This window comes from Myotis brandtii, unplaced genomic scaffold (genome assembly GCF_000412655.1).
Source record: "Myotis brandtii unplaced genomic scaffold, ASM41265v1 scaffold510, whole genome shotgun sequence".
In the NCBI taxonomy this organism is placed as follows: domain Eukaryota; kingdom Metazoa; phylum Chordata; class Mammalia; order Chiroptera; family Vespertilionidae; genus Myotis; species Myotis brandtii.
In genome coordinates, this window is record NW_005369443.1 from 332,016 (window position 1) to 340,524 (window position 8,509).

At 52.3% G+C, this 8,509-nt stretch overlaps 1 protein-coding gene across 1 annotated transcript in view; it reads left to right on the forward strand.

The window, feature by feature from the left end:
• The window catches only part of FZD9 (frizzled class receptor 9), a 44,470-nt gene that overhangs the window by 33,695 nt on the left and 2,266 nt on the right, over nt 1-8,509 (forward strand). The window lies entirely within an intron of this gene.

Here is an 8,509-nt window from a genome sequence, read left to right on the forward strand (position 1 = left end):
TTCCGGTCAAGGGCATGTGCCTTGGTTGTGGGCACATCCCCAGTGGGGAGTGTGCAGGAGGCAGCTGATCGATGTTTCTCTCTCATCGATGTTTCTAACTCTCTATCCCTCTCCCTTCCTCTCTGTAAAAAAATCAATAAAAAATATATTTTAAAAAATAACATACATATCAAATCGCATATATATCAACATATGTGTAACTCCATCTATTGAAAAAAATATGCACTAGTAACCGGTACACCTAGTAAGTGGAGGTGGTCTCCAGTCAGGAGGGCTGGCGGTGAGCTGGGAGCAAGGCGATTGCCAGACTGGACCGTTTGGGTCTGGCCTTACAGAAGGTGGGAGCCAATGAAGGCTTTGGAGCAGAGTAGATGAGGTGCATCAGGAAGATGTGGCCTCTTTTAGAGGGAAACCATTTGGGTCAGAAGACAGGGGAGGGGGCTGCAGCGAGCTAGGCTAGAGGCGCCCGCAGGCCAGCCCTACCCATCTGGACAGGAAGGAGCGTGGAATCGTGGATTTTTCTCATCTGCAGAGGCTGTGAGAAGGCCTGCGGAGCCTCCTGGGCCACCTTCCCACCTTCACAGGAGGAACAGGCACAAAGGAGAAGGGCAGAGCTCCAGGCAGGAGGAGGTGTGTACGTTTCCCTGCACAACTGTCCCACAGGAGGAGGTGAAACTGGGCTGGTCAACAGCCAGGGCCGACTTACCCATGGGGCTCAGTGGGCACCGTGCCAGGGCCCACACATTTCTAGGGACCCACCAAAATGCTTTCTTTTAAAAACAGGACAAAAAAACTGTTAGGTCAAAAAGTGTTTTTATATATAATATTAATATATTCATAAAGTGTAATATAATCATAAAATATAGCTCATATAGTCATAAAATTTAATTTTTTAATATTTTGTTTTAATGGAGGAAGGGGCCAGGGAAGCAAAAGTGTCTAAGGACCAGGGAAGTAAAAAGGCAGCCCTGATGACAATGGGGGCTTCAGATGACAACTTGAGACAAGTTTACCCAGAGTCCTGGAAAGGCTGAAGGACGTGTGTGAGTGTGTGTGTGTGTGTGTGTGTGTGTAGGGGTGGGTGGGGAGGGGAGGTCTGGTGTGAAGGGACAGTGCGGAGCCGTCACTGCGGCTCCTCAGCTTCCCTGGAACGCTGGCACCACCAGGTCCGTTACCTGCTGAGAAGCGGCAGCCCAGAGACACCCGGCTTATCTAAGATGACAGCTGCAGGGCAGTTTCAGTCCAGGCACTGAATCCAAAAGTGGTGCTCTGCCCACCCCGTGACCTTGCCTTCCAGGGCCTGAACGCCTCCAAGGAAGACATGCGGTTGTCCCTGTGTGAGTGGGGACCTGCAGAGAGGTAGCTCTGCCCTCCTGCCCTCTCTGCTCTTAAAACAAGACATGTTGGGGGAGGAGGGGCTTCTGTCCTTCACCTGGGACAACTCCTCCTCCCCACCATCCCGAGGAAAGGCCAGGGCTGGGATAAGCCAAGATGGAGGGACATGCTCCCTGCCCGTGGGAGCTCCTGGGCAGATCTTTGTGGGAAAGAGACAAGGTTTCAGACCTGCTGACCAGGCCATGGGAGCAAGTGGACCTATCGGGTGCGATGACCTACGGCAGAGAATTAAGCAGGGAGGGCACAGGCCTGGTGTCAGGAGGCCTGGGGTTCAGCTCTATCCCTCAGCCTCAGTCTCCTCATGTGAAGTGGGGGCAATCCAAGTCGTGGGTGTGAAAGGGCCTCACAGGACACACGGACCCCAGGACGGACTGTAATCTGAAAGGGCCGACGGGAGGAAGGGGAGGTGGTCTGTGCTGGGGAGAGCTGGGAGCCCCTCCCTGGGTGTGGTGGGGCCGGGGGCAATGTTCACACCTTCTCTCCGCTGGCCCAGGGAGGACTAGTCTGGGGAGGCTAAAGTCATGCCTCCTCCATCTGACAGGCTTTGTTGGGCTTCTGCCCTCACACCCTGAGAGGCCAGGGTGGCCTAGATCCAGGCTCCTTGTTGGCTGCAGCGGCAGGGATGGGCGGGGCAGGAGAATGGCTCAGAACACACTAGGGACCATCCACCTGGAGCCTCCTCAGGTGTGTGTTGGGGGCGGGGTTGGGGGTTGGGGGGATGAGAACCAGCTTGCCCGGAAGGTGACTTTCCCTGAGAGAAGCCACAGAGGGAGCCCCACGGAGAGCCAGCAGCCTCAGGGCGGGTGGGGGTCCCAGGTCCTGGAGGTGAGGCAGCTCTCCAGGCTGCCGTCTTAGGGGGCGACGTGAGGCCCTCGCTGGGCTGGGCAGGGTGGTGGGAGGGCAGCGGGGCCCACGCTGGGGACTCTTTCCTCCTTGCTCGGCAGCTGAAGTTGTTTTTTTCCCTCGGCCACTGCCGAATTTCCCTTCGCGTTGGATAAATAAGCAGCAGGTCCAACGTCAACGAAACAGGAGCTGGAGCTGCTGCACAAAAGCGGCTTTCAGCAGTGGCAGGCGCCTCTGGGCGTCCTGGCCACAGGGTGGCCACAGCGGCCCTGGCAGGACTGGGGCTGGACACAGATGGGGGCTCTCTGGAGGTGGGGTACCCTTTGCCCCCGCAGACGCCGTCACCTCGTCCCTTCCCTGAAGCCCCCCCAGAGCCAGCCGCTGCTCCGAAAGGGCCTGCTTCCCGCTGTTCGCTCTGCCCTCCTCCCCTCTCTGCTCTTGAAGCACCTCCTTCTCCAGGACTCACAAACTGTCACTTCTACTGGTCCCGGCCGACCCCCAAAAGAGACCAGTAAAACACTCCCTCTCTTAAAACCTCCCCATGGCTCCCCACTGGCCAAGGTAATCCTGGCTCCCTGCCTCACTAGGGCCCGGGCAGGCTGCTTCCATTTTCTCTCTGATGCGTTCAGTGCTGCTCCCTCTGTCTCGAACACTCTGCCCTCTTTTATCTGGCTCCCCGTTGGGTTTAAGAATCTGCTCATGTGTCACCTTCTGCGAACCCAGCCCCAGGTTCCCTCTCTAATCACGGATGTCAGCTGACACCAGAGCTGTCACTGTTCTCTCTGTGACTCCAGCGACCAGGAGCAGCCAGAGGACAGGGGCCCTGTCTTGTTCATCTAGTGTCCCCAGCACCCAGCCCAGTCTGGGCTATGTGCTGTGTAGGGTGCAAGGTAGGTGCTCAATTAATGTTTGCTACCCACCATTCCCATAAAATCACATGGACATTCCATTTACATAAACTAAATGCAAACTAATCTACAGTGGTCATCTGAGAGGGGGAGGAAGAGTACAAGAAAACTTTTGGGGGGTAAAGAATATATTATTATTATTATTATTATTATTATTTATTTTATTTTTTTTAATCCTGGTGCTATGGCTTGCCTTTAAGCAAGTTGCCTCAACTCTCTCTTTTTCTATCTTTATTATTGAAAGTATCACAGATGTCCGCCATTATCCCCAATTGCCCTCATGCTTCAACTCTCTTTAAGCCTGTTCCCTCATCTAAAAATCAGGATAAATAATAATCACCTCATAGGGTATCTTGAGGATTAAATGAGATGTCAATTAATACTCAATAAATGGTAGTTATTTTTAAGCTCATTTCACCCTATATTGACCAGTTATTATATATATACACCAGTTATTAACTTTTTAATGTACTACTTCCCAGTAAGATAATTGCATTTTAACTGGAAGGTATTATCTGCGTCAATTGTGGTAATAATTTCACAAGTATATCCATATGGTAAAACTCATCACATTGTATACTTTAAATATGTGCACATTTATTTTACATCAATAATGTACCTCAATGATGCTATAAAAAATTCACAGACCCATCGACCCAACAAAATTCACACACCCATCGACACAGGCTCTGTACTATAGAAATAAAAGTACAGGTCCATTCAGGGGTCGGCAAATGTCTTCTGTAAAGGACCAAATAGCAAACATGTTCAGCTTTAGGGGCCATTTGTCTCTATGAAAATTACTCAACTCTGCCATTGTAGCTCAAAAGGAACCATAGATTCTAAACCAGTGAGCATGGCTGTGTTTCAATAAAACTTTATTTAATCCAGTGGGCTGGATTTGGCTTGTGGACCACAGTTTGCAGAACCCAGTTACAGATACACATACTCCAGTATCTGCATGGCCGATCTATATCAGAACAAGCCACTTAAATGTCTATCCAAGGGGATTAGCTAAATAATTTATAATAAATCCTCACTGTGAAGATCAGAGTGACTATTTTTTAAAAATGGTTGGGCCCTGTGTGTGTTGAAAAGGAAAGACATTTATGATAGTAATTTAAAAATACTTTTATTATGAAAAACTTTAAATATACAGAAAAGTTTAACAAAATTTATAGTGAGTACCTGAATGTCCACCACCTAGATTCTACCATTAACATTTTACTTATTTTTACCATATATTCATCCATTGATTCATGATAGATTATTAGGTGGAAAAAATGAGGCATGAAATGTACTATATTAATTCCATTTTAGCACAAGTGTTTGTAAAGTCTAGACAAAAGTATCAAAAGAGATACCTGAACTTTTTTTTAAATCCTCACCCAAAGATATATGTTTATTGATTTTAGAGAAGGAGAGCCATCGATGTGAGAAAGAGACATCGATCGGTTGCCTCCCGTAGGCACCCTGACCTGGGGTCAAACCTGCAACCTGTTAACGTATAGGACAACGCTCCAACCACTGGGCCCCCAGCCCGGATGAGATGTCTGAACTCTATATTGATTAGCTGAGTGCTGGGATTGTATGTAAGAAGAGGAAGAAATGATTGTGTTATTTCTCTGCTCATCTCTAATGTTGAATTAGTTGTGAAAAGTGTAAAGCCCTAAGAAGGAATTTTTAAAACACTTCTTTAGTAAAAACGAAACAGTCTAGTCCAGCCCTTGACATCTCCTTAAAGGGAAACTGATTGAGTACCAGGGCTCCAGCTTTAGGGAGGTGGGCTCATTCCCTGAGGCCTGCCTGAGGGTCTTACCCAGCCCTGCCAGTGCATGGGCAGGCACACACAGGAATAACCAGGCCCCTGCATGTCCTTGGGTGCACACACACACTTAGTTCACCCTTCATGCCCCATACACAGCACACACACATGCCAAAGCTCACCTCTGTCTGCGCAGGCTGCAGTGACACTCCGCACCCCGCCCCTGCCCAGGAGCAGGTGTGTCCATGTACCTGCTGGGTCCTCCATCACCAATCGTGCCTCCCGAGGGGTGTCCAGAGCACCTGGAAGAAATACAGGACCGGTCCTCCTTCTAGTTCCTGTTTATTCACAGACACCTTTGTCCCCAAGAGTCCAATCGACATCCCTTTCCTAATCTCAGGCCCCACTCGTAGTCAGCCTCTTCCAGAAGGATCTATGGCCCCCTCCTCATGACATTCTTTTCATACATTTATGAGAGCTCCTTCCAAGCCACGTGACAAGCTACCCAGGAGCTCCCAGGCCTGTGGGGAGACGGGCACAGGTGTGGTGGGTGCAGGGCACAGAGGCGGGCGCCAGGTGGGGGTTGTCCTGTAAATGGCAAGATCAGAGCTGAGCCCTGACCAGTTTGGCTCAGTGGATAGAGCGCCAGCCTGCGGACTCAAGAGTCCCAGGTTCGATTTCAGTCAAGGGCATGTACCTTGGTTGCGGGCACATCCCCAGTAGTGGGTGTGCAGGAGGCAGCTGATCGATGTTTCTCTCTCATCGATGTTTCTGACTCTCTATCCCTCTCCCTTCCTTTCTGTAAAAAATCAATAAAATACATATTTAAAAAAAAAAAAAGATCAGAGCTGAGTTTGGGAAGGAAGGACCAGCATCTGCCCAGTGGAGGGGAGTGGTGGCTACAGTCAGGGAGGATGTGGTAGGAAGGGCCTCAGGATGGGGACTTCGGGGAGACTGGAGTGGTGGGAGGGGGACAGAGGTCAGGAAGGTGTCCCTCCCCACTTATGCAGGGCAACTGGGCTCACAGCCGAGGGCCCCAGGAAGGGAGGTGTCTCCCCCAGGAGAGGGACTCCATTCCCACTGCGCCTGCCCCTCTGGCCCCCTCTGCCCAGTAGAGCAGAAACGGGTGGGCGTTGATGGTAATCTCCCTCTTCCCAGTCCCCTCCGGTCCTCCTCATAGTCTCCCTTTCAGTGAGCGCCTGGGGTATTGTTCCACCTTTGTAAAGAGGGGGATCGAGTGACAAAGCCGGGTGGGTGGGCAGGCGGCCCAAGAGGCCTCTTCTCTCCCAGGCAGCATCTGTATGGGGGAGGGGCTGTTCCATAACCCCTCCCCACCTCTGGCTTCCCAAGAGCAGCTGTTACCATGGTGACAGGCCTGGCATCCCCTGGCTCCTGGGGCACCCTCCCCATTACACTGCCAGAGGAAGGGCCCCTGATTCCTCTACACCCTCAAGGGGGGAGGGGTAAGGGAAAATCCCAAGCCAGTCCTAACAATGGGAAGCCTCCACCAGTCTGAGCTTCCCACTCTGGCTGCCAGCAAAGGGGACAGCTCTGGAGCCCCCTCCTCCCACCAACACAATAATGTAGGGGCTCAGGAGGCAGGGTCATGCTCCACTGTCATCCATGCAACTGTACCTCCTCAGGGCAAGATACAGAGAAAAAGAAAGTGTCCCCTTGGCCTTGAGCAGCTGCTAGAATTGAAGCAGAGGGGGGAATGGATGGCATATGTGAGTGCACAAGTAGGCGGACCGTGGGTGGGCAAGGATCCTGGGCCCACGGAGCAGAGCCTCCACTCCCTCCAGGACAGAGGGCTGCCCTTAGGAGGTGGTGCTGGGCAGCCAGAGCAGCAGAGAAGGGCCTCTGAGCTGGGGGGTTGGAGGCAAGACAGAGGTGGCATGTTGTTTCCCCGGGAGGAGTTGGAATGGGGGGAGGAGGGGGATTGGCAGGAAATGAAGAGGCAAGTGGGGAAGTTATGCCTTGAAGGGTTTCTGCTGCCATCTTATCTCCATGAGCAAGAGCTGTCACCCTGTGTAATGGGAAACGGCCACTGGCATTTTGGCAATGAACCTCTGTTATCCTTGACCAGGTGATCAAAGTCACAGCCTTTTTCCAAAGGTACCTCCCTCCTGCGCTACCTCCTGGGGAAGTTCAGTATCTTGCAGCAGCACCTCTCATGGCTCAGGGGAGCCGAGCATATACTATGCACTGGGCACAGTGCTGGCTGCATCTCCTTGGATGCCCAGTTTCTCGTGTCCCGTGAAGAACAAGAGGCTGGGTGCACGCCTGCAGCAGAGCATCTTTCTTTCCTTCCCCCTTCCTCATTCTAGCTCAGCTCTTAGAGGGGGTGAGCACTAATTACAGCCACTGCCCCGACTCCTTCTGAGCCCCCACCACATGCCAGGCTCTACAGAAGGGTGAGCTGGGCCGGCTGGGCAGGAGCCCTTCCTCTGGTGGGGACAGGCAGCCTCATGCAGTGGAAGAGCCTGAATGCCAACCCTGACCCTTGTGAGTTCTATAATCTAGGGCAAATAGCTTGAGTTTTCTGAGCCTCAATTTCTCATCTGTAAAATGGGCTAAGGGTTCCTTGTAGGACTATGAGAGTTTAAAATGCCTGGCGTGGGGCTGCTTGGCTTTCCGTAAGTCCTCAGTCAGTCTCCTAGCTCTCCTGCAGGTCACTCCCTTAGTCATTCATCCTCTAAGCATCCCTGAACAGCTGCTAGGGGGGCTGAACTTGTGCTGAGCACACATGTTGAATCTGAGTCTGAATCTTCCAGATACTCCTAGGGGGTGAGGGCAGATGGGAGGTGGGCAAAGGAGTGGGGACAGCAGTCTCAACGAGAGGCCCAAACCAGAGCAGAGCCCTTGGGTGGTGTGCTGGATGCCCTTGGGTTTCACCCGCAGAGCTGCCCAGGGGCCATGGAGGGTATCTGGCTGAGCAGAAGTGGGAGGACTGAGGTGCTCTGGGACCCTAGGGAGCCCCCCAACCCAGCCCCTCAGAAACACCTTCCCAACCTGGGGGTGTACAAGTGGGTGGGGTGGGCAGTAAGGGGCCTCAGTCTTAGACCTCATTCACTTCTTTTTTTTAAAAAATATATTTTATTGATTTCTTACAGAGAGGAAGGGAGAGGGATAGAGAGTCAGAAACATCGATGAGAGAGAGACATTGATCAGCTGCCTCCTGCACACTCCCCACTGGGTATGTGCCCGCAACCAAGGTACATGCCCTTGACCAGAATCGAACCCGGGACCCTTGAGTCCGCAGGCCGACTCTCTGTCCACTGAGCCAAACCGGTCAGGGCCTCATTCCCTTCTTGTCATCTGTCACCGACAGACTGACCATATCCCTAGGGGTTCACAGTTACTGCGCTGTGTCCTGCCTTGGTGGTTCCATCTGTACCACAGGAAGGACAGTTCTCCCCATCTTCACGGTTTAAGTGAGGCCCACGGAAGCAGGGGGCGTAATCATCCAATGTCATCCTGATCGTGTAGGGAAAGGAAATCACCGGCTGTGAGCGGGCAGACCATGCGGTACTTCAACTTGCCCCACAGGGTCGCCCCGCCCCCGGGGTGGCTGCGGGACGCGGCGCCTTTAAAGCCC